General features: G+C 31.5%; 1 protein-coding gene across 3 annotated transcripts in view; it reads right to left on the bottom strand.

Annotated features, from left to right (window-relative positions):
• The window catches only part of LOC106623533 (serine/threonine-protein kinase 32A), a 131,554-nt gene that overhangs the window by 79,233 nt on the left and 25,543 nt on the right, over window positions 1-26,778 (bottom strand). For all 3 annotated transcript variants that reach the window (XR_011394973.1, XR_011394974.1, XM_036356923.2), the window contains exons 2-3: window positions 20,991-21,043; window positions 11,728-11,767 (exon numbers count right to left, since the gene is read on the bottom strand). The gene's annotated coding sequence lies outside the window, so the exon portion shown is untranslated. The remainder of the gene's footprint in view (window positions 1-11,727; window positions 11,768-20,990; window positions 21,044-26,778) is intronic.

Raw genomic sequence — 26,778 nt, forward strand, 5'->3', positions numbered from 1 at the left:
CAACTAGCTAATAAGCATACTTTTCGTCTTGCTATAAAATGCTAGTTCGTCACTGGAAAACATGCCAACATTTGCATAACAAAGCCGGTTAACATTGTGAGGTGTAAGGTTCTTCTACTTTGCATTGTTTTTAATACCTTTTGTCCCTTTATTGTATTCGCCACAGGTGCAGTTTGTGTGTATTGTTATCAAGTTGGTGCACACATTTTATTATGCACAAAGCTTTGTTTTTAAGCTTTTTCTCAATATGAATACAACCAAAGCGTACTTGTGTACTTGTTTTCCCATTATTTCTTAATTTATTTCAACATTTCAATTGCTGTAGAAAATGCTTTGCACTTAATATTCATCTTTTCTGTTTAATGTTTAAGTTTTGAATTTTAAATGTGGTAAAGTGCACAATGATGTTTCTAAAGAAATAAAAATATTCAAATTATTTCGAAAAAAAAATTAATTTTCATTTCCATTTAATTTAAAAAATAGTAGACTCCTTAAATTTTTAAATAAAGAGAAGTCTATTTAGGGGTGCTGTAAAGATAAAGCTATTTAATAAAAGTTATATGATAAAAAAAGGATACCTGTTGACAATGTCTCATTATGCTGAGGTTAGTTCCCAGGTCAAACAAAACATATATCAGACATTTAATTTACAGTTAGTTACCAAATAATTTACTGTACACAATAAAAAAAATTTAGTACGGTTATTAATGATTTATATTTATATAAACAACCATAATCATTTATAAATAAATGCCGTTTTGATTTAAGCATTTTGTCGCCCATTCCTCTTCACAATTTCCATCTGCGATGTTAACAGACATTTTTTACGCATCTTAAACATTTGACATGTGCTTTACACTAACCACGTCGGCGGTGGAGTGGAATGAACTTATGTCTTAACTTGCTTGACGCTATGATTGTACGACCTACTGTCTTATCCGTTTGCTCATAGTAAGTGCTTTCGTCTTATTCTTTGCTTTAGTTTCGGAAAATTAAGGAAGACACTTGTATATCCTTTAAGTCATTTTAAAGTTTTGAATTTGTAAGTTCAATTATATTCGTTGTGCATGAAAAGCATTTTGCTTTTGTGTATATTCTCTTGAGAAATGAAATGAAATAAAGATTTTTAGTATGTGTTACCCAAGGAAATGTTAATTTTTACTTGCTACAGGTTTTAAATTATTCATTGATGCATATGAAATAAGGAACAAATTCAGTGAAACCCATGAAATGGCACTACTAACTCCAATGTTACAAGTCCCTCTGTCAATTAATTCTTTGTTTACAAGCCATTTGAAGTTGACGTGCCAGGGTATTTTTTCAATATTATTATTATATATATTATATTATAATATTATTATTATATTATAATATTATTAGATTCTTTGTTCTGAAAAAATTTAAAAGCAAAGGAAATTTATGAACAATTGTTAGAAGTGTATAAGAGGTCCTCACCATCAAAACGCACGGTGAATTTTGGCACGGTGATTTTAAATGTGATTATACTAGGCTTGAAGACGATCTACGCGAAGGACGACCAAAAACCGCAACCACATTATTAGTTATTATTATAATATTATATTGTTAGTGAGGGTCAAAGTTTGACTAAGCGTGAAATTACTAATGCCATAGGCATCTCAGACGAACGAGTACCTCATATTTTATATGAAGAATTACATATGAAAAAGTTGTTTGGAAAGTTAGTGCCGCACACATGTTAATGTGGATCGAAGAAAAATTTTCAGCATAATTTGAAGCGTTTTAAGCAGAATAAAAACGATTTCTTGCATCGTTTTATAACTAGGTATGCTTGGATCTAAGACCATGATCCTAAGTTGAAACAATAACGTTTACAGTGAACTAAAGCTGGAGGTTCAGCTACAAAGCAGGTGAAGTCCCAACAATCAGCATCAGTTTTTTGGGATGCAAAGAAATTTTGTTGATTGATTATCTGCAGAAATGTAAAATAATCAACTCTGAATAATATTGCAGCCTTTTGGATCAGCTGAAGGAAAAAATTCGTTAGAAACGACCTGGTTTGCAGCAGAAAAGAATAATTTTTCATCAATACAAGTACAGTGCACCTGCTCACAAAGGTGTTTTAACAATGACAGAATTCAACGAATGAAAGTACGAAGTACTTTAGCATCCACTGTACCAAAGTTGTCTCCCAGCGACTACTACCTCTTCCGAAACCTAAAACAATTCCTTCGTGGAAAACGTTTTTAGTCGAATGAAGAAGCTATTACAACCGTAGACAGGTATTTTGCAGAGCTTCCGGAAAGTCATTATAGTGATGACATAAAATTATTGGACGATCATAGGAATAAGTGTATTGAAGTTAAAGGAGGTCATACTGAATAAAAAAAAATATTTTGTACCAAAAACTGTATTTTTTTATTTCGAGCGCAGAATTTTTTCAACCGACCTGTATGTATCTAACGGATGCTGGACAGCTATACAAAAGCGCCTCGTGCCAAACAATAAATAAATGCCAATAGCTGACTGCTAAGTTCGTAAGAAGGGTGAATAACAGACTCACCGACTACTGCCAGAGACTAATTTCCAGAATTCTTTTTTCGGTTTGGTTGAAGTTTAGAATATGTGAATTTAATCCCTTAGCTCGTATTGAAAGTTGATTGTGCGTTGCTTTTGTGAGAGAATGTAATTTTTAAGTGCAATGCTTGGTATTCCAATAAGTTCATCAAAAGTCTAACAAGCATTTAATCAGAAATAAAAAACGATTAAAAAGTGCTGTCTTCTGAGTTATTTAAGTATGAAATTAAAAATTATATATAAAATTGATAAAAAGGTTTGTATGAGCAAGTAAATATATATGTTGAGGGCTTTAATCGTATATAATGTTAACTTGGATATATATCTACAAGTTATTTAATTTTTATATTGTTTGCTTATTTTAAGTAATTTTTATCTACGCAACTGCTAAGCTAAAATTTAATCATCAAATATTGATATCAAATCAGAGTTTATATAATACACGAGTATTACTACTAGAGTATAAAAAAATTAAGCAAAAGTCGGCATTTGTGTAAAATACTTATTTAATAATCATCACATATACATATGTACAATTATTTATATTCGTATATTGCCTACTCAAATGTGTTTACTCGTTAGTACTAATTGAACATACACCTGATTATTTCCATTGTCATTGTCATAATTTCTTGCTGTCATTTGTGATTGAAATCTGTGTAGAGTAGACTTTATCGGCATTTCTATGAGCTTCTATAATAGTATACTTATTCGGCCAATAAAGATGTGCGAGTACACATTTCCTTTCTTTTATCCACTTTCGTATATATATTAGGGTGTCTGCTATTTCCCAAGTAGATTTTTTTTTTGTCCTAAAAATTTGGGTCCAAAGTAAACAAGAAGAAAACGTCGGAGACCCTATAAAATGTATACATAAATGATCAGCAGGATGAGCTGAGTTGATTAAGCCATATCCGTCTGTGTGTTTATATGCAAACTGGTCCCACAGTTTTTAAGCTATCGATCGGAAATGTTTCACCTGTCGTTTCCTCATTTTTTCTTGTTTTCAGTTTAAATTGTGCCTACATCATGTTACTTCTCCCATATGTTTTACATGGGACTATTTAATCCTTTGCAATACATTTTTTATCACCACAATAAATAAACCCTAGTAGATTTATAACTTTCAAAGGAAGGCTTTTCTGTAAGCAAGCAGGATCTCGGTGATTTTTATCTTATAACATGTAACCCAAATAATGATTGACTACTGAATATACATGCATACTAGTATTAAAGTGCATCATATTTTTGGACAAAGTGTGCGTGTTCTTGAGTAAGTTTTAGAATTTATACTCCTATATGTATATGTGAATATTTGACCGTAAGGAAAGTCATCATATCATATAGAGATTAGTGAATATTGTTGGTAAATTTAGCTTGATAGAATTACTTTATTTGGCAGAGTTCAAATCGCGTTTTGCTACACCAATTACAATATTGCCGTTTGTTATCTGAAAGTACATATACAAGCTTTTAATGTGGATCGAATAAAGCGGTTTGAAAAGATGCTTGTGCCTACATGTGTATAGGTATTATTATGTATTTCCTCTCCCACCGGCATATCAGATTAATTAAAGGTTATAATTTAAAATTAATTCATTTCATTTGAGATATGAGGTTTAGACCAAGAGCAATTTCATTTAAATTGTGCGCCAAGCCATTAATATAATTGTATATCTTCTAAAAAACGGAGTCCACGTAATTTCATTAAAATATAACACATTTTGACAAACATAACCGATTTAAAGACATGGGGAAAGTCGGAAATCATTATATAGGGTATATTCGAGTCAGAGAAATGCAAAGTCCAGGAAACTTGATAACTTATTTTCAGGCAATATTATAAATATATAAATATAAACATGTAGATGAATTAAAGTCAGGTGGATGTTTCAAAATACTGAATATCAGCTATATGGGGGCTACGGCAAGTTTTCGCCTGATTTTATCTATTTTAGGCACAAATACGAGTAAGTTATTATCAAATAAACGTATTCCCTGAATTTGAATAACATATCTTACAGATTGACCGATATTTTCGGCAAAAAGTCAGCCATACGCACTGGGGTCTACGTATTCGTATGTGGGGTCTTTAACAGTTATGGTCCGATTTTGACAATTTATAGGTTGCAGATGGCATAGCTCAGATTCAATTTGTGCAATTGATTTGTGTACTGAAAAGTGCAATTTAAAATTGGCATAGGCGTGGTTGTATTCCGATATCGTCCATTTTCACAATGTCGTCAGGATTATGTAACATGCCAAATTTAGTTGAAATTGGTCGAGTAGGTCCGGAGATATGTGAGTTCGTCTAATTGTTGGCGGTACAACGCCCATCGTCCAATTTTGACCGCGTCTCCTATAAAGCCCTCTTGTGTCATCCCGGATATAAAATTTAAGTCTCTGACGCATTTGGTTATTGATTTATCGCGCTTTAAGTAGTTTTTAAAAAAACCGTTATATGGAGAGAGGGCGGGGTTATAATCCACTAAATCTATTAGGCGCGGGACAACACTCATTTTTTCATAATTTTGTGTTCACAGATGCCGCTTGCTACTGCAACCCCTTGCGCCAAATTACAGGTCTATATCTTAATTAAGTGTTAAGTTACGGCAATTTATAGGTTTTCGTTTATCGTTTATATAATATTGTGTTCACAGGTGCCGCTTGCTACTGCAACCCCTTGCGCCAAATTACAGGTCTATATCTTAATTAAGTGTTAAGTTACGGCAATTTATAGGTTTTCGTTTATCGTTTAACGCGTACCACTTTTTTGCCAAGGAACACGTGTTCCAAGTTTCTTTAAGCTATCTTCATTTTTACTCCAGGCTTGCACAAACGGCCGGGCGGACAGACAGACAGACCGACAGTCCCTCAGAATTCAACTCGTCTCATCATCCTGGTCATTTATATATACTTTTTCTAACTCGATTATTTTTAAGTATTACAAACAACCGTTAGGTGAACAAAAGTATTATACTCTGTAGCAACATGTTGCAAGAGTATAAAAATGTCGCGTTTGCATATGTCTAACTGTTATACATAGTTACGTTACAATAAATATTATTTTACTTAGAAAAAAATGAAAATGACGGCTCTGTAAAAGTTCTTTATTTGTACCTGAATCCATAATTCTTAATTCGATAAAATTATGAAATAATTTACATTCACTATACAACTGAATAAATGTATTAAATCGTCTTTAGTTGGTATTGAATGTGATTATGTGAATATTAATAAAAATATCCAAAGCTTAAGATTATTAGAAATTCCACCATTTATTGTAGTTGGTTATTCATTATTGTTCAATTGTGATTATATTGAATCTGCTAATAAATTTATTAAATTTTTTTTGCCTAATATTGAAGAAAAAAGTGCATTTCAAAGGTAAACTGGTTCATCCCTACCCAAAATATATCTGTAGTGTTTGCTGGTCAATATAGAGCGTTAAATGGTTTATATTTTTCCAAGCAAACTGTAGATTTTATAGTAGAGAATTGTTAAGAATTAAATTCTGCACATAAAATGGCTGTATTCTAACTTTTATAACAAATAGCACAAAGTTAGTCGAAAAATAAAATAATTCACATATACATGTACATCATAGGTGTTTGCATTTGGGCTAAAAGTTTACAACTTTTCAACAACGACGATCAAAATGTACTCAAAAATTTCAAATACTAACACAGCTACTAGTTGAACATACAAATATCTGATTTTTGATTGCTTTATTTACTTGCATCCATTCACCTTAACTTCACATTACGTATAGCGTTATATGGTATTTCAGTTATTTTCTCATTGCAAAGCTTGAGCAAAAGTAGAACAGTAATTGTATGTGCAAATGCAAGCCGTGCAGAACTAGCCCTGAGCAAAGGCAATGTTTCGAAAATTAACACGCAAAGCAAATTGGCGTGACATAACGATACAGAATGTCTAAAAATAAACGTAAACGTTAGTGCATTCCTATATTCGACATTTAGGAGATAAGTTGGAAGCTAAAAGTACTTTAAAGTTATTTGTATACCATGGGAATATTAAGTTTGCCACGATGATTGTAACACCCAAGATAACAGTCGGCAAAGTATATAAACAAATAGTTATTATAATGAGATGAGTAAGTTTAGCCAGTCATGAAAGCTAAAGATCTTTCTTCTTTATTTAGTAAACTTAATTTGACTTGAATGTTGTTTATATCAAAAAATAAGTGCAAGAAAGAACTAGCAAAATGTCTTATATTGGATGCAAGCCATTAAGCTTTCAGATTTATATATAGTTGCAATAAAAAATGTTTAAAAAAATGTATTATAGCATACCTTTTTTAATTATTTATATATTGTAGGAGTATATATTTTGTTTTAACACGGTATATTGGCTGCAGAAAAAACCATGTAAAACTGACACTGATCATATGCAAAATTAGGTGATTGGTCCCTTATCTTAAAATCCTATTAAAATCGGTAAAAAGCAAGCATTTTTTTTTTAAGTATTAAGGTGTATTTAAACCAATCACATTTATAATGTGTATTTACAAAAGCGTAAGAAATATGTTTACCAAGGACGTCTTTTGCTTTCATGCATAATTTTTCGCAAAAATTAAATCTGACAAATAAAATTAAGCTTAGCAAATAAGGAAATTAATTTTATAAATATATAACCCATACAATGACCAACATATTCAGCATAGGACTTGTTAGAATAACAAAAATCATTATATGTGGTATATGAGGGTTTGGGTAATTCATAGGCCATTATCACATATATAATATTTGCAATTAAACTATAGTATTTCCAATATTATCCGCTCAGTTAATTATGTGAAGACATCTTACATATTGACCGATATATACGGTATAAAGCCATTCAGAAGTTTGAAAGTCTTACATTTGGCAAATGAGAGATAGGGTTGATAGGAAATAGTATTGAGCCGCTTTTTTCCATTTTTACCATGACCACAGAAAAAGATGATCTATGAGTTTCATTAAGGGACCTAACATATATATCATTACCTATACCTATAACATACGAGTATGCATAAAGTCAACCGGATGTTTTAAAATCCTGATATTACTTGTATGGCGGCTAGGTCAAGTTTTCACCCGATTTTATTCATTTTATGCATAACACTAAGGGAATTATTGATCCGATTCAACCCACTTTTGGCACACAGGTTTATTAATAACAAAATTCTATAATATATCTCACAGATTAACCGATATTATTGATAAAAAGTTTGCAATAGAAACTGGGGTCCATATATTGCGGTTACGGTTCCTATAAAGCCATCTGGTACCATCTCGAATGTAAAATTTAATGTCTCAAAATCATGATGCCCCCAGGTTCTGCGATCCCTTGCGCAAAAAAAAAATTAAGTGCTTAGTTATGGCAATTTATAGATTTTCGTTTAGTGGCGTTTTGTGGGCGTGGCAGTGGTCCAATTGTCTACCATCTACGAACTCGTCCTTACTTTTTTGCCAAAGAACACGTGTACAAATACTTAAGTTACAGCTTGCACTAACAGACGGACGGACAGGCAGATATCCGGATTGCAACTCGCCGCGTCACCCTGATCATCTATATATATATAACCCTATATCTGTTTCGATTAGTTTAAGGTGATACAAACAACCGTTAGGTGAAAAAGCTATTATACTCTGTAGCAATATGTTACAATGTATTGTATAATGTATAGACATGGTGAACCAAAAGTTTACTCAGCTTATAAACGATAATAAAAGCATTTGAATTCAATAAAAATTGGGTTGTGTTCATTCTATGCAAATTTTTTTATATTTAAAATGCACAAAATATGGAAAAAGCTGTACCACGAGCTAGCTGTCGGTTAGTTCTTTTTAATCTCACTACTTTAAATTTAGCTGCGTTGACCACGCATTATTTTCTTGATGTGTGGGAATAAAAAGAAGTCATTGGGTGCCAAGTCAGGGCTGTACGGCGGATGACCCATCAATTCGACGTTTTGGCCGGTCAAAAAGGCGCTGGTTTGAGCCGATGTTGTGAAAGCTCGCATTGTCATGGTGCACAATGATTCGTCTTCTCTTGTTCGTTTTTCGAATTTCTCCGAAGCCTTCAGGCAAACAAATGGTGGTGTACCACTCAGAATTGACCGTCCTACGTTGCTCAAGCGGAACAGTCGCCACATGACCAGTTTTGCAGAAGAAACAGGCGACAATTTGATTCGAAGTGCTTCTTCTGAGTAATGTTATGCTAAAAAATGTCAAACTGTCCAATGGAAATGTCAGATTTCACCTGGCAACACTTAGTGTTGCCTAGGCCAAAAATATATATAGCAGCCCTCGTAATATTGTTACTTTTTGCTTGCTGACATATCAAATTTAGCGGGTTAATATATTTTATTTATATAAATTCTGTAAAGAAACATTATAAAGACTATCTGTGTTTAATATAATGTGTGTTGAAAAAATAATTTTAAAACTTCGCGGGATTGGAGTGTTCAATTGTCAAAATTGTTTATTATATTGATATACTTGTACATGCCCCTAAAGTACGATAAAATTTTCAGCTTATTTGCTTACTTTGGTTGAATTAGTCAATAAGTTTAGACGTATTTTATGAGCTGGGCGAATTTCATTTGTTAAAAGAAATGAATAAAATAGAGACGATTGAGCCATAGTTTCAGCGTCATATCCGTAAATCCATGTTTCTTCAGCTATTATAACACGTTTCAGTCATTCCACATCGACGGTGACTTCATTTCTGATTCCTGTGCAACTTAAACGGATTATTTATTTTTTGAACACACCTCGAATATATTATATAAATATATTAAATAATCATATTATAAAAACAGTAATAATATGCAAATCCTAAGTATTATCGTTATTTGTTTTGATCTTAGTTTGCTGTTATCGCATGCCAAGCCTTAAGCAAGCGTATAAAAATTTACCTGTCTTAACGTCTGCTACATACGCATTCTGATTATTATACAATCAATCTCATACATGTATATTAGCACCATTGTAAGCGCATTATATTTAACTTTTGTAACGATAATCCTTATTCACCTGTTTACCTACTTATCTAAATATATATTTTCGCTTATATAAATATATTTGTATATATAATATAAATTGTTTATATATGGAATTTTCTGCCAACGGATATGTAGGTATTAAACGAGAGTATATATGGTAAGTACTCAAACACGTACTTATGTACACAGATATATAATTTAAGCAACGAAAGTAGTGAAAGTACAATATATGCTAGCAATTCAAATATATTTAGCAATATATATTAATTCAAAAATTTCACAATTGTGTATTTGTACTTTCATTTAAAATTATATATGAGAGACTGTGGGAAGTGAAGTGAAAGGAGGTGGCTGAAAGCACTTCAGTAGAAGGCCTTAAACAATTCGGTAAGATTTAGTAAAATTTTGTGATTGTGACCAAGAGAATTTGTGTGACTGGCTGTGAATTCGAGTTTTTTGAAAAGATATAAAATTTGAAATGCGAATGGGTAAAATAAATTCGCCAAATAATGAGAATTATAGAAATCAATTAATGATAAGTAAGTATATTAATAAGTTTAATATATGAGGCTATCTAAATATGTATATTTCTTTATAATTTTAAAAAATGTTCTTGTTAAGTCTTCCATTATTTTTATGTCATCCATTACTTTCATACTTTTGGTGTATTATACTATTTAAAAATGGAATTAAGTGTTTATAATGGAGCGCGGTCCTGAATAATTGTAAATGTTTAAAGAAAGAAAAGAATTGTATGAAAATAATTGAGAAAAATAATCGTATTACAATTGAAATTTCTCTTTAAAATGCTTAATTTCGATAAGTAAATCTTGACTTTAAGCACTACTCAGAAGCTGTTGAATAACATTACTACAGATGATCCCCATGAACGAAAAAGACGCATACCTGTCAAATAATCATAGGTTTGCACTTAAAATATCGGTACCCAACTTCAATCGTCTCAATGAAGATCCCAGAGATTCCAGCCCAGCCGTTAGAGAAAGATGATACTAAAGTGCTATTCGGCAATCAGTTTTATCAATGTATGTTTTGCTATGAATGTAAATCACCATTTTTTGTAAAAAAAAGAATGTAAAGTTATTTTTTCTATTCAATTTGATATCAAACGCTCCGATTCATTTTTTAATTCTGAAATAATATTATTAGAAAATCATACGGGCATTGGGTGGACCACAGCTTGAACAGAACTGCATATTGCGTATACGCAGTGGTGATCCATAAAGTTTTGAATATGGTATACATGTCGATTAATATGTGTAATATCATAACCAACCAACTGTGAAATTAACGAATTTATACTCGATGATGTATAATTTGTCTTCATTTGGCTCACATCTGGAGAATATATCAACATTGTTAATTTCTAAGCTTTAAAGTAAAATTTTTACGTTCGAATGACTAATTTTGTTAACCAAGTTGGAACAAATATTTCGTTCAGAAATTACGGGAGGTCATAAAAATGTTTATACTAAAATTGTTTTTCTTTCGATTATGGTTATTTTTTTTTTGCTGTGATAATTTGACGTATTGTTCCTAGAAATGCTTACTTTATTTTAAGTGATGTTGTTGCGAACCAAAGTGCGGTATGAGAGCTACGACGTGAGTATCTCTGAAATATCATCAATAGCGGCCGCACCTGAATCTATGCTAAAGGAATGGAAATGGTTATATTTAATCCGGATATTGCTGATATTCTGTTTTGTTATCTCGTGTCGATGGAAACTTAAACACGGTCTTTTATATATTGTATGACGGTGCAAAATGTTCTTTAATATATTTCTTACAACTCAGAGCAATGCATACCCAAATGAACGAAAGGTTAACCAACTGCAATAAAGCCACATAACAGTAAACATTTATGGTATAACTGCTAGCGCATATATAAATTCCTATTCTAAGAAAAATTGCACATGCGTCGACCTCAGTGTTCAAAATTTCACGACTCCTACTTAATTTGTTTCATTATTATCCTAATAGTGAAATCATTAAAAAACAATTGTATAAATTCTTACTTATAAAATGTACTTTAAACTTCATATTAAAAATTATTACCCAAACTAACCGATTGCACTTTTATGTTACAATACAAAATTTTTTATGAACTATTCTGGTTCCATGATATTTCATGTTATACTCACCTTTTATAATAATCTCTTTTATTCCAATTTTGACACAAATCTGAAAACGGAAAACCTTAAATTAATTAATTGTGGTTCTAAATACCGTCTTGAACTTAAATATAAAGCTATACTAATAAATTTAAATTCATATTTTGGACATTTAGATAAAAATTTAGAATGATAAACGTATGATCAATACATGTGTATGTGTTGGGTATCATATGTGCTTTGATTTTCTTCGTTCTTCTATTTTACAACTCAACTCATATATCTTCTTTATGCTAATAATCATGCGTATGAAAATCGATATCAGCTTTATGTGGTACAATTCACTGCATATGTATATTGGTTTCTGCCGATTAGAGGAGGTAACGTGTAGTTTACGGATTTTCATAAGTATATGCCGTTTTTTGTAACATGGTAAAAAAACCGAAGAAAATATACACAAAGAAAGCAAAAATTACAAACACATATGTTCGTAAACTTTACAAAGGCAAATAAGCCGTTGTGCTTTACACCTTTAATATACTTTTAACACTTCATTGACTAGAAACAGCGCTAAATTTTAAAATTTTGCCATTGATTTTCTCTCTAAAGTTTTTCTAATAAAAACTTAGTCCTGGCTTAGTGTGAGTGGACAGTAGAAGTGAAGGTGGTATACTGGTTTAATTTCCCATATACTACACTTTTTTCTAAGTAGAAAAATATATAAATATTTTTTGTTTCTATACTTTTGCAACATAATACCACAGAGTGTAATAGTTTTGTTCACCTTACAGCTGTTTGTATCACCTAAAACTAATCGAGATAGATATGGAGTTATGTATACATTATATAAATGATCAGAAAGACGAGGCAAGTTGAATTCCGAGTGACTATCTGTTAAAAAAATATTTAGTTTCCCTTTTAAAATATATATATTTTACTAAGATATGCTCATAGAAGCATAAATGTTTATTTTAACTTGAAGAGTGGCTTATGACTTTTTGAATAAATTACTTAATTCTACCTATTTCATACTCTTTATCCCTAGTAAACCACTTATACTACAATTTTAAAACAATTCGCCGGCTGCTATTTGAAATTAACACTCACTGAAAGAGAGACACTCACTCACTTGTTTAATTACAGTGGTCACAGTTAAATCAAGGAAATTCGCTTCTACTGACACGTGGCAGTCTAGAAGCAGAAGTTGTTGTAAAAGTACGGTGAGTCAATAAATAAGTTAAAAGGTCCAACATCATGCACATATGTTAATGTATACTCGTATATCTCTATATGTACTTAAGCTGACACGTGCTATCATACGCCTTTTTGTTGGCTACGTATGTACTTATGTATATGTATGTACATCGCATGTTCTATGGATATTGTGGATAAAAGATGCTGTATGTTGCTTGGCGCCTTCGCGTTATAAACCCCCATTAGAATGCTTGTTTTTCCAAAAATGTGTGATTTTCACTGTTGCCCTTCGTTAAAGGTATAACACGTGGTAATAAAACACATAGTCTATCTTTGACGCTCTGTCAATATATAGCGACATCAGAGTACGTTATTAAATTGTAGATTATTACAAAGTGATTACATTGAAAGTACACAAGCACTTAATTGCACTTGTTCGTATATACCTATGTATCATCACATCCTCAATTAATTAGTTTTAGTAGATTGTATTAAGTACATCTTGAAATATCATGTCAAATACTTATGTGCTAGAGAGGGTTCCACTTGACTTTTTCAGCAGTCTTGGAAAGTAACTTGGTTAATTAATATATGTACAAGATATATAGTGGACAACGGTTAAGTTTCAAGGACACAATGGGCATTATGGAGTTTGTTTTAATTGTTTGATTTGTTGTAAAACTGAGGAAGTCATGAATCTTTTGAAACATAATATAATATATATATAAATGAGGTTGAAATCAACAAAATAAACAAAATCACTTAATTTAAAGATTTTCAGACGGGTACATATTTATATAAATGTTAAGTTCACTTCTACCATCGACAAATAGTTTTCTGAGTGTTTCTATAGAAGTCCATGACAACGCCATCTAAAATGCCGCATTTTGGAAAGGTGTTACACGCACAAGCCACCAGCTTGCTGAAAACATTTTCTCTCTCAGGTACTTCCATCAAAAGCAGTTATTTCATCACTTCATCTCTTGTGACATGCGTTGACGTAAAAATAACATAACAAGCGCTCGTGAAACTGTGCTTCATAGACAGAATAGAAGTCATCAAAAGAGGTACTTATGGAGAATTTAAAATGTTAGCACAAGTTACACGCATGTGGGGAACAATAAATATTTTGTGAGCTGCTTAATAAATGTCTTCAAAAATGGTAGTTTAGTAAGTAAATTTTAAATTTAAATGTGAAAAATTTCAGGTCGTCAGAAACTGAGCAACGAGTTTTGCGTATATACAGACAGACGGATTGAAGGGCATGGCTTAATCGACTGAGCTCATCAAACTACACAACGCTATAGTCTGATACTGTAAGCGTTGAAAGTAGCACAAAAGGATTGAAGACGAATTTACATACAAATACGGATGTCTATATTATTGCCGCCTTAATAAGTATTCGCGTAGCTTTATCTTATTTATGAGTATCTATGTATATTTATCTTTAAGCCGACTACAAAAGACGCCTGTTAGAAGTTTTCTCATTACTGAGATACACTAAGAAGTTTGCCGTTGTACTAAATTATGTAATTGTTTTCAAATCTTTTAATTATGTTAATCGCTACAAGTATCGCACGCAGTTACAAGGTGATGCTTGTATAGACCAAACTGAGAAGTGGGAAATCGAAGGCGGTAGTTAATCACAATGCAGTTTCCTTTCTTTGACTCATTAGGGTTTGTAATTAATCGAAATATAATATTACTGTCTGAAATATGTTTGTGCTGAGTAGATACGATACCTACGAGTAAATTTACATTTATTACTTCAAGCATAAAGCTATTGCAAGGGGTGGACGACTAAGTTAATTAAATTCGATGTAATATTGAGTTCATCAACCGACCTAACCGTTTTAATGATATCAACGTTTGAAGTTTGACTATATTAAGGCAAATTTGTTTTTTATAATTTTGCCAAAAAAGTGAAGACGAGTTTGTAAATGGGCATAATCAGACAACTGCCACGCTAATAAAACGACATTATTCGAAAACCTATAAATAAAATGCCATAACTAAGCACTACCGTAAATTAAGTTATAAAACTGTAATTTGGCACAAAGTATCGTAGTAGCAAGGGGCACTTGTGGGCTAAAATTTTTGTAAAAATGTGAGTCTCCCAAATTTGGAACCATTCGGTGAGGAACATGCAAGTGAGATCGGAGCGAAAAAATTGTGTTTTGGATTTGCTTACTCTTTTCGAACTCTACGCTGCTCTTCTATGCAGTGGTTATCGTTCTTTAATACTTGTAGACTAATACAAGCATTTATTAAGATATTGCTGAAAATATCGCTTAAGATGCATTGTATTAACTACGCCTAAAAGAACAGATACAAGTATTTGTAGGACATTTGTACACCTAATAACATAAAATTTTTCATTTGTAAATAACTATAAATGGTAACAATTAAATTTCTAGTAAAACTATATCTTTTTATTGTCCTTTGGTTTACAAGTATTATAGTTTTTAATGTACTCCTACACTCTAGAACATAAAAGTAATACCTACACACGTACGAACGTACCTACACACGTACAAACGATCACCTTTTCCTTTTGTTATTCCAATGAATGGAATATCTAATGCTTAAACAAATTTATTTACGTATATTGCATTGACGATGGGTTTAAGCAAGCATTAAAAGAGCGTGCAGTTGTGTACATGCACCAAATGATGTACCTTCGTTTACCACAAAGTTATAATATCCCCCGCTCACTATTACATTCGAGTGCGTTTCACGAAGGCCACAACTATAAAGTTATAAAAAATACTTATGTACACATAATGTAAGAAATTTCGTAACGATAAGAGCGCTTGAGGAATTAATGCATATGCAAACGCATACGTCGATTAGAGGTGTTTATATTTACTTTATAGCAGTTTAAGCCTAGATTGGAAATTGAAACAAATTACAGAGCTTAAAAATAATACCATTAATATTGATATTTCGATTAACAAACTATTTTCAGTGTAAAATTTTGAGCACCCCTTTTTAGTTTAGCAGCTCATTGCGAATTGCGTCAAAATCCAACAAATGCAAATAAAACTGTGAGAAACGTAATTTAGTTTGTTAAATATGATATAAATTTCGGACATAAAATATAAATATAAAATTTTACCAAATAAGGTAAAATTGCATAAATGCAGATTAATTTATTATTATTTTGTTTCTGCAGTAAATAGAATACAACTCGCTCAAACTTCAGAATAAATTATTGGATAAAAAATCAACGCTCTGTCGATTCAAATAACCAATTCAGCGAGAAATAAATAATTCTTAATCACAGCAACAAGCAGAGGCGAAATTATTCGCATTTGCACCAACCTAATCCCCATCAGCATTAGTCATTTGCATATACAAACATACATACGAATAAATGTTTACCCCCATAATTCCCAACCCATGCTCCATTTCGCCCAGCAAACAATTAAGTTACATTCACCCAACCTAATCACTATGGAACTCGATCAGTCTCGTCATGACATGACTATTTGACTGACGACATTTGAATGAATTATTCAAATGCGATTACTGTGTACATACATACAAGTAGGTATTTGAAAACGTTTTGTAAGAGTTGTTTATTTGATTGCCAACGAGCAATTATGTATCAACATGTAGCTTTTATATTATTATTCAGAGTTAAATTTTTGTCAAATTTAGCAAACAACAAAAATTTACCAATCGAAAATTTTCTATTAACTTAACTTTAATACTGTATACATTTTCTGTTGATTTTAGTTACCTCACGTTAGAAATTTGGATGAGTTAAAAAACGCAGTCTCTTCCTATAAATTGAAAGACATAGGTATAAAAAGAAAGTCTGATACATTACTAACACCGAGCAATTTACATAAATTGAAAATAGTGGGGCTATACACTTTTGACAACTTTTGACTCAATTGCCCACTGCACACCGAAGTCTACAGATTGTGAGTGGCTACAGATAAGCTGGTTTTTGTTTAAAATGGCATAGCGTTACTTATCGCCTGATAGTTTTTATCGCCTTACTTATATATTTATTGTTTGTATTTTTGTAGATATCTTTTCATAAAAATTAGTCAAAATTATATTTGCTTATTTTCTTTAAGGACATACTTTTTAAATAATTGTAATATAATATGTTTGTTTTTAAAAGCTCACTAAAAGCTCTAAATCACCAACTTAAAGTTGAACATTTTAAAAAAGTAATCAAAGTTGTCTATGTTCACGGTATTTAGACACATTATAAAACCTTTTTTAGGTAAATAATCGGCACAGAAATGACATAAACAATCAGATAGAAAAGCCACGAACTGATTAAAGTGTTTCCCAGTCCAACGCATTTAGTGGTCAGTCGTTGGTCGTTTCAGAGTTGGCTACACATTAGACAAATTACCATAGATATACAGATTATAATTGAGATCAAGCTTTATTATAGCACAAGCAGTGTAAGCCGACAGTTGGTTGCACAATGCGTATGAAAAATTACTATCCACTCATTAGAGGTGTAATCGTGTACTCCCACATATATAAACAAATGTATGTACGTACATTCAAACCTTGTAACTTGTAAGTAAATTGTGACAGGATTAAAATATTAATGTTTTTTATAACCGTCACACATATAAGGTATAAAATTTTTTTTCTTAAATAGGACCCTTAAATCTGATACCTTTGGCACTGGTTATTAATAATATGTATGGTTCATGCTAGTACGCTTATCTTTCTGGATGTTACAAATTTCGTAACACACTTAGGGTATAATAAGTTCGGGGTATAAAAAGAGGGAAATACAAGTAAGTAAGCATGAACAAAATATATGGTTCTTGCAACACATATATTTTCAAGAGAGCTGAACAGCTTCTCCTTTTTTTTGCAGTGTACGCTTTGAAGAGGGATAATTTTTGTATTTAGTATTTCTAATTAGCATAAACTTCAAAAAGTAGTATGCTTATGCAATTATATTGAGGAAATTTAAAAAAGCAAATAAATATATTAAATTATTTGTTAAGAAAGTTTATTTTCATATGAAAATCTGTGTAAAAATATGGATTTATTTAAAAAATTGACTTTAAGCTATTATTTGATAAAAAATTTGAATGAGTTTATTATGGTCATGATAATGGGCATATATTCTTACACTTTTTAAAGTTTTATTGTTTTTTGTTGCTGGAGTACAAATTCTTTTTTGTTTTTGTATTTAATAAGGAATCTTAGCCGCTACAGCAACTGTGCACGTGTAAAACACGGCTCCAACATGCATATCGGCTTTTTGTACCCTAATGATTATCTATATACATATGTGCATATAGTATAAGATCTACCAGCACGAAGGACATAATGTAATATGAAAATAAAACACTCAAATTTGATAAACAAAAAAGGGTTCTGTTTTTTTTTTTTTGTTATTGTCTTCGAGCTCCACGAGCATTGCTGGTTGATTGGCGCAAACATTTGATTTAACATACTATAGAGAAAATAATATAGAGGCGTTGAATCACATCATCATGGCGGACATATTACAATCCGCACCAACCGGTAAATTTTAAGGGATGTAATTGTGTTTCCTGAACCACATTAGAATTTCACTCACCCCAATAGCGACAATTGTTTTTGTTGACGAAGCCATTAAGCAAGAAATGGGTCTCCTTTAACAAGATAATTTTTCGGATTTCCTTCCTGAACAGACTGACAAAATTTTACACAAATCCGTAAACAAACATAGCCGCCACGATCTGTCAAAATCACTTCATCTCCATTGTCAAACCTGTATATATTTACGAGTACATAGTCAGTATTCATACACGCGGAAAACACATGGTAAGTATACTTACAGTGCGTTCAAAAAATAGAATTTTCGTTTTCCAAAGTGTAGGTAACATTTAATGGGAAACATGCTGTAATTATAGAAAATAAATTGTTTTGTTATAGCTGGCGTATATATAGCCAGACATCTTTGATGGCCACTTCCAACTAAATTTTTCGCATATTCCTCTGGAAGAGGAATTTTTTTTCACATACCAGGTATGTTTAAGTGGCCGAATAAAATATTTTGTTGCCTTCAAATGTTTTCTTGATATTATAGCTTTCATTAATGCCCAAACATGTTTTGAAATCAAATTGAAAGGAATGTTGTCCTCATAACTTGAGAAATTTGTCATTATCAATCAAATTTGATACATTTGTATTGAATACAATTGAACTGTGATACTGATAACAAATTGTGCATATAAATATATGGTGTATTTACTTAAGTGTATTGACTCGTATTTTACTGACATCGAATGCATTAGACGTCAATTTATAGTTAAACTTCGATAATAGTGAACTTACTATAGAATATATTGACGGCGATACAATTTTTTCTTACATGCACTGTTGCCTGCTTTGATAATTATGTTTGTTGTTCAAGCATATTGCATGAATTAACTAAAATTTGCCTAGCTTGTAAACAGCATTGAATGTTATGTATTCACCATGGTGAGCAATCGTATAAATATTAAAATATGATAAGTTTCACTGACCATTAAATATTTCATGATAGTTCCTTTGTTCTTTTTGAAGGGAAATTTCAAAGAACTTATGCACGGTTTAAGTGTTTTAAAAAAACTGCAGCTGTAATAAAATACTTAAACATATGCTAAAAAGCCTTAAATGGTGACCGAAAATAATTGCTACTTTGCAATTTTTCTTCTGCTTACGCAAGCTCTTAACAACCGTATTTTTACCCTTTTACATTTAGCATTTCGGTTGCAAAGTCTTCCTTGACATTTTACATATCTGGAGGTTATTCTAGTATTGTAAAGTATTTCCAAATTAATGAATATTTTTAATGAAGTTTAGTTCGCAGAAATGTTGTCACGAATATTTCATTTCGTGCAAAGTTTGTTTTGAAGGTTAGTGTGTATTTTAAGTGAAATTAAAGAAAATGAAAATCTATTGCAAATGGACACTAGTGATAATGTCGCATCAAAATAATGTTTATATATAAGTTCGCTTATGTAAGCGGCATTCTTTAAAGCCACTGATTGCATTTAATATAAACTATCACTGAAAAGTGAATGCTGAGCACAGTTCAAAAATTTATTTGTACTACAACAGATTTTATGGATTTCCAAGGAAGGATTTATTTGAAATTAAAAGGCTAAATTTTGATATAGCAAGTAAAGACCTTACACTTGAACCATTAAACATGAAGTTTTTTTCCACAAAAGCATTCGATTAAATATTCTCAAAATTATCTTCATTCCAATGCAGTTGTTTTAATGCAGTCGGCATCTTATTACACAAAACTGATTTTGAATTTATTAGCATCATAAACTTTTTTCCTAATACCTGAGTTTATTCTCCTCTTGAAAACACAAGCCAGTTAGTAAAACCAGTAGACAAAGTTTTTGGACTTACAAAAGTCTATACCTTAGGTCTAATCGACTAATGCAAGTGTAGAAATAAGATTTAATGGTAAACATGCAACGACTTGTACTTAATTCAAATGTGAAATGCGTACGCAGTTATTATATCTGTAGTTAAGTCAATTCTTTCTAAAGGAGCATCTCCAAATTTCTTGTAGGTTAAATTTTTGGTGTATACATTGCAAAAACCAACTGCATTTAACAACGCATGAACGATAAAGCCGTATAAGAGTGTGTATTTTTAACCAACACACGCACAGAAATAATTTATATTATATGTACGAGTATATGCACTTATTTACACTTGAATGTACTCTCATTGGCATGATTATTATTGGCAATATTTATGCCGCAAGTGTTGCACTTAAACCGCTTAAATATTAATGAATTTAAAAACGAATGAACTTCTCTGGAAAGTTCTGATATTGTATGTGTATATTACACACGTGTATTTGGCTTTTCGTTCGTGCTTAAGTTACCCCAATAAATATTAATATATGTTATTGATTGTAAATATTATAATTATTATTATTATTTAAAATATAAATATAACAAAATCAATATGTGTGTTAAACGCACATATCTATACGACTATATTTGTGTGTGGCAAAGTAATCAGATTTTCATATTTGAAAGCGAAATACCTACTATGAAAACTCATACGAATATTTACGTTTTATTTAAATTACATCATATTTAACTCACCCTTTCATTACTTATTTTTATATCCGCCTTTATTTTAATTTGGACATTGACATCTGAAAATAGAAAATTAGTATGGATTAAGCTAATGAAATGAATATGTTCATAATAATTAATAATTATTGTTTTATTCTACTAAATTAAATATCTTAAATAATTAATTTTTCACACCCATTAAATCCTGTCCATAAATCTAATTTGTGTATAAAATAGTAGAAACCCAAACGTATTCGTATAAAATACGTATAATGAATATTGTATACAAATGCCAAATAATTGTGTGAGAATAATAAATCACTATTTCAAAATAAGTATTTAGAATTAATATTGAAGATATAGTAGGTAAAATAAAACAAATAATAAAATGACTAAAAACAAAATTGCAGCTGCAATGCAGGAATGGGTTGTTCTGAACGATAAAATATATTTAATTGTTCGAAATCATATTTTGGATACTTGGCTTAAAGACACACCATACTAGAAAGTTTTACAACGAAGAATTTTGTATATTATATTATATTACTTAGCTCTTAAGAATAAATATAAAAATGAACACGCTATTTCGAATTGTCGGCAGCCATTGTGGTGCAACACTCATTAAACTTTTTATCACTTATTGATTTTAGAGCCCATACCGGTAGAAAATTATAATGTTAGCGAACGGTAACACGGTTACGAGAGCGCGCAACCAAAGAAAATATGAACAGACTACTGCACAACTCAAACCAGCCGCTGTGCATTGTATGCATAATATACTTTTGAGACTTTAATGGCAAAAAAGAAATTGCTATTTTATATTTTTCTTTTGACTTTTTGTTGTTAATTCTCTACTTCTGCCTTTTTCAATTTCCTTCGTTAACGATGCAGACTTTGATGGGACTTCGTGCGTTTTACTGCATTTACAAACAGATAGCAACTTAATCCAAATGAGGGAAAACTCCCTCTATATGGAGTAGATAGGATGTTAGTGGTTCATTGGTTTCATCTCCAATTTAAATAGAACAAATTTAAATAGAAAAATGTAACACAAAGTATTACAATGACTTTGTAATTAGTCCGAATATTGTGAAAATTTTTAAGCTGTTTTTTTATCATCGTCAAAGCTTTTAGAAAGTCCAGCCAGTGTTAGTTTTTTTAAATAATTTATGAAAATAAAATACTGAACATTTTATATATAAATCATTTGTTTTCTGATGTTGTAAATTTCACCTGGAAATTTTTGAGAAATTTAGTCTTCATACAGTATGTTATATTTTTTAAAATATTTCTTTTTTATTTGACAGTATTTCCATACGAGTACATTAGGGTGTTCCAAGATATAAGACAAGTTGTTTATCTCGAAAATTAAATCTTATACCCTCTATTTTTTCTAAATGCACATGTGAAACACTAATATACCTAAAGCATATTACTGTTTAATATTATTTTTTTATTATTCCTTTTTAAGAGTGGTTTTCTACAGTCAGGATAAATTTTCCGCTGTTCTTGTACGCAGCGCAATAAGAATTGCTTATGCTCTTCTTCAACTGTAATGATACCATTGCATTCTTGCATCACGTGTATTCTTAACGTTAGCACTGAAAACTTTTTCTTGGCATTTTTATTTAGCCATAGCAACCATGGGTGGACGGATTCTCTTTGGTTAAACTTTCAACCGTTTTTATTTTAATTTCTTGGTCTAATCTAAAGCATCTTTCAAGACTTTTGTATCGATTTTTTCATAAGTCTTCATTGTCTTAAAAAGGCTCAAATCCTGATAAGGTGCTATTACAGTCAAAATACATTAGAGCCAGGGCTTAGTTTTCACGTGCAAAATGGCCCCGGGGCCTAAATACATCGTGGCGAGGGACCTGGGGGAAGTGTCTCGATTATGGGTTTTCCAGAGCTTCCTGAGTAAAAGTTGACGACCCCAAATTCGTAGTGATTTCTTCCTATTCTTGCTCTGCTTTATCATGCTATTAAGCAAATTAGCAGTTACGTACTCAATATCTACCCTTCGAGATGAAAAATGCTGCTGCTTGTTAAGAATAGCGAAGTTGCGGAAAAATTCATGAAAGTAAAAAAACTGCTGAGCATATTTTCCATATCAACCACCCAACACGAAACTATTAACCACGTAAAGGGCACGATATTTGCTCTATTCCTACACAACGTATCAGAGGAGGAAATCGTAAATGAGCTCAGCTCTCAAAGTGTTGTGTCAGTGTTTAAACTTAAAAAGTTTATTGAAGGTAAACCGCACCCCTCGGGCCTTTTGTTACTAACTTTTAACCTTTGCAAGTTACCGAATAAAATTTACGTTACTTAGTGTAAACTTTTAGTACGTCAATATATTCCTTGGACAATGCGTTGCAAAAACTGCGAACTTCGTGGTCACGCGGCAAAGCGTTTTACTCGTTCCCCTCATGCCATATAATAAAAGTTAAAACAATAAACAAATGTTCAATAAAAATTAATAAGCAACAAACAACACCAGCTCTTTCATGCAGCAACTCATATGCTTCAATAGCATCCAATTCATGCATTATTAGTTCTAGCGAAAATATAGAAACAACAAACACAAATGTTGACTTTCCTACCACTATATACACCAACAACATTAGGGGGATTACAAACAAATTGACCAAAATACATCAAAAATATCAATCAATTTACAAACTCTCCATCTTTAGAGCAAACCAATATTTGGGATTCGCCCATAGTGGAATCTGCTCAAGTATTATTTAGAAACATCTCAAGGACACCAAAAACAAACAGATCTAATCTCTCTCTCCATAAACTCTGATAACTCACTTCCTGCACTGAAATCACCTCTAACCTCACGTCTTATAATAGCTCACCTTTGTCTCAAATAGATTCACTATACTCACAAACGAACTCACCTTTCTCTGGAGGTTGATGCATTTAGCTGCATAGTTTTAATGGTTTTTTTTTTTTTGCAGGATGGATAGTTCATGCATGTCATTGTACGCTTTTGCCAATGTTCACAGTGTTTGGTAAGAATGGCTGGGTAACATCACATACCAAATCTGGTTGAAATTGTTCGGATAGTACCTGAGATATAGGATTTCACTTAAAGGTTGGTGGTGCCACGCCCATTGTTCAATTTTTACACCTCCTTCTATAAAGCTTTTCCCTAGCATCTTGTTTGTGAAATTTAATGCTTGTGGCGAACTCATTCAGTGAGATATCACAGTAGTTTTCAACATAACAGTTATATGGGAGTGAGCGTGGTTATTATCTGATTTTACACATTTTCACAGCGTATGGAAAAGTGATAAAAAGACTTCTTACCAACAAATTTGAGAGTTTGAGTTAGCTTTAGCAGTTTGGAAGATATGTATATTAAATAATTTAGGGGCGGGGCTACGTCCACTTTCAGAAAACTTTAAGCCAATATGTGCCACTTGTTACCGCGATCCCATGTACCAAATTACAGTTTGGTATCTTAATTAAGTGCTTAATTATGGCACTTTATAGAAATTCTTTTAATGGCGTTCTATGGGCGTGGCAGTGGTGCGATAACGCCCATCTATTCCGGCATATGTAGCATGCTTCATCAAGATATCTCAATTTATACTCAAGCTATCGCTTGCACAACAAACATACAGGTTAAGCTAATAAAAGCGTATTAAAAAGCACAAATTATCACATGCAGATCGATGTCGGTGTATTTAAATATAATATAAGTTTTGATGAAAATCGGAACGGGTTACCGTAATCCTATCTACACCAAACTTCCATTATTTTCAACATGATTCAAACAAATTAAGAGAGTATGGGTTCAAAAAAAAAACCGCTTTGGGAATGCGTTGTCTGGAAAAGGGCACTGTTAACAAAACACAACAAGCACTCGTAAAAGTTGTATTGTAAAATATTCTTTTTATTAAGATGTTTAAGCATATTTATTCAAGCTTTAAAAATTTATTCACACATATAACTTTGTAACTGCTTTTAAAAATTAATATTTTGCCAAAAAAGCAGCGCTCAAATATAGCACACAGAAAAGAACGCAATTCGAAGAGTACTAACAATTATAATGTTATATCACCTTTGCATACTTAATTTCCATCAAAAGACAAAGAGAAATTCGACTATGGCGAAATCTAAATAATAGTTCGTTAGTAGATAATAAGGTCAAACTAGAAACGAAAACCGTTCCAATTATCGTAATAACTACCTAATTACGTTCATGAATACAAACATATGACACGCAAATTGAATTTGTTCTATTAACGCAGCAGCGTAATTACAAACGCAAGAAGGTCAAAATTTGCTGAGTAGCACAAATTTAATTTAGACAAATGTATGTAGATATATTCTAACATCTGATGAACACATATTTAATTCATACGTTTTCATTAATTAAATATAGTATAAAATCACTACAGGAATCAACAAAAATAAAAATTAATTGAACTCGATTTAATAATTAGTTAATACATAGATGTGTGTAAGCGCCGTAATGAACCTATTACATTATAGCTGAAGGTGATGTGCACTCTCTTACAAATATTGTACATTTAAAACGAACAAATACATTGGATATTAAGCTAGAATATTTTATATCATAATCTATCGGGCTTTTTTATAACATACATATGAACGTTTAAACAGAATAAATATGTCAACATACTTCATACATTTTATTGTAAATATAATGCTTTTAAAATTTCAGCGTCTGATAAGTTTTTTAACGAGTCATTTTTGAAGATTGAACAATGCTCTAATACTTTTTTTAACTTTGTCTATTTAGGTGCTTATCAATAATCTCCATATTATCTAATCCATTTTAATGCGAACTGAAGTACTGAAAAAACGCAAAAAAATTATGGCAATAGAACGAAAAATTTCACGCAGAGAAAAAATTTGCATAAACACAAAGTCAAAATAAGATTAGAAAAAGGCAAGCCAATATGCTGCACGATGCTTCTCATGCCGTAGTAATTCACATTCTTCTTTGCGTCAGTGAAATTAAGGTTTTTAGCAGTTACAAATACAACAATATGACACTTTTTTTTAAAGCTTTTATCTTAAAAAGACGACCCATGTTGAATGACTTCATTAGGAATTTACACAAATTTATGTGGGATATAAGAGGAAAAAATCAATATAAGCAAGCTGTCTCATTGCTGTTAATTGTACATAACAAATAAAAAAATATTTACAAATTATTTGTATGCATAATATATCTGGAGAACCGAATATATAACTCTATTATTTAGATTTTTAAAGGAATAAATTAATTAAACTATGGAAGCTGGTAAGCTGGCTGCGTATAACAGAATATATGGATATAAAATAGAATTGCTACCAAAACAAACATTATCTGATATTGAACCACGATGACAAAAAATTACTCCATAATTAATTTGGTATAAATTCTTTACAAGATTTTGCTCGGATCTAAAAATATTATATTTCTCAAATAGTTTTTTTTTCTTATCTCGTGGTTTGCGTACACTAAAGCGTAAAGCGTGTAGCTGTGTATAACCTCCAAATGCCACTCATTTCCGTAAAGTTAAAAAAAACTCCACTCACAATCGCACTCAAGTACATTTCGCGAAGGCCACAGCCACAAAGTTACAATACTACTTATGTACATAACGGTGTATAAAAACGTTGTAACGGTAAGTGCACTTGTAACATAAACACATTTACACATACATCGATTGGAAGTGTGTATATAATATTTACTCAATACCAGCTTAAGCCCAAGTTTGAAGTTGCAACAAGTATACAGCTTAAGGTTACGTATGTAAATAATATGGGTAGGCGGGTAATAAAAACG

This window comes from Bactrocera oleae, chromosome 2, assembly GCF_042242935.1.
Source record: "Bactrocera oleae isolate idBacOlea1 chromosome 2, idBacOlea1, whole genome shotgun sequence".
NCBI lineage: Eukaryota > Metazoa > Arthropoda > Insecta > Diptera > Tephritidae > Bactrocera > Bactrocera oleae.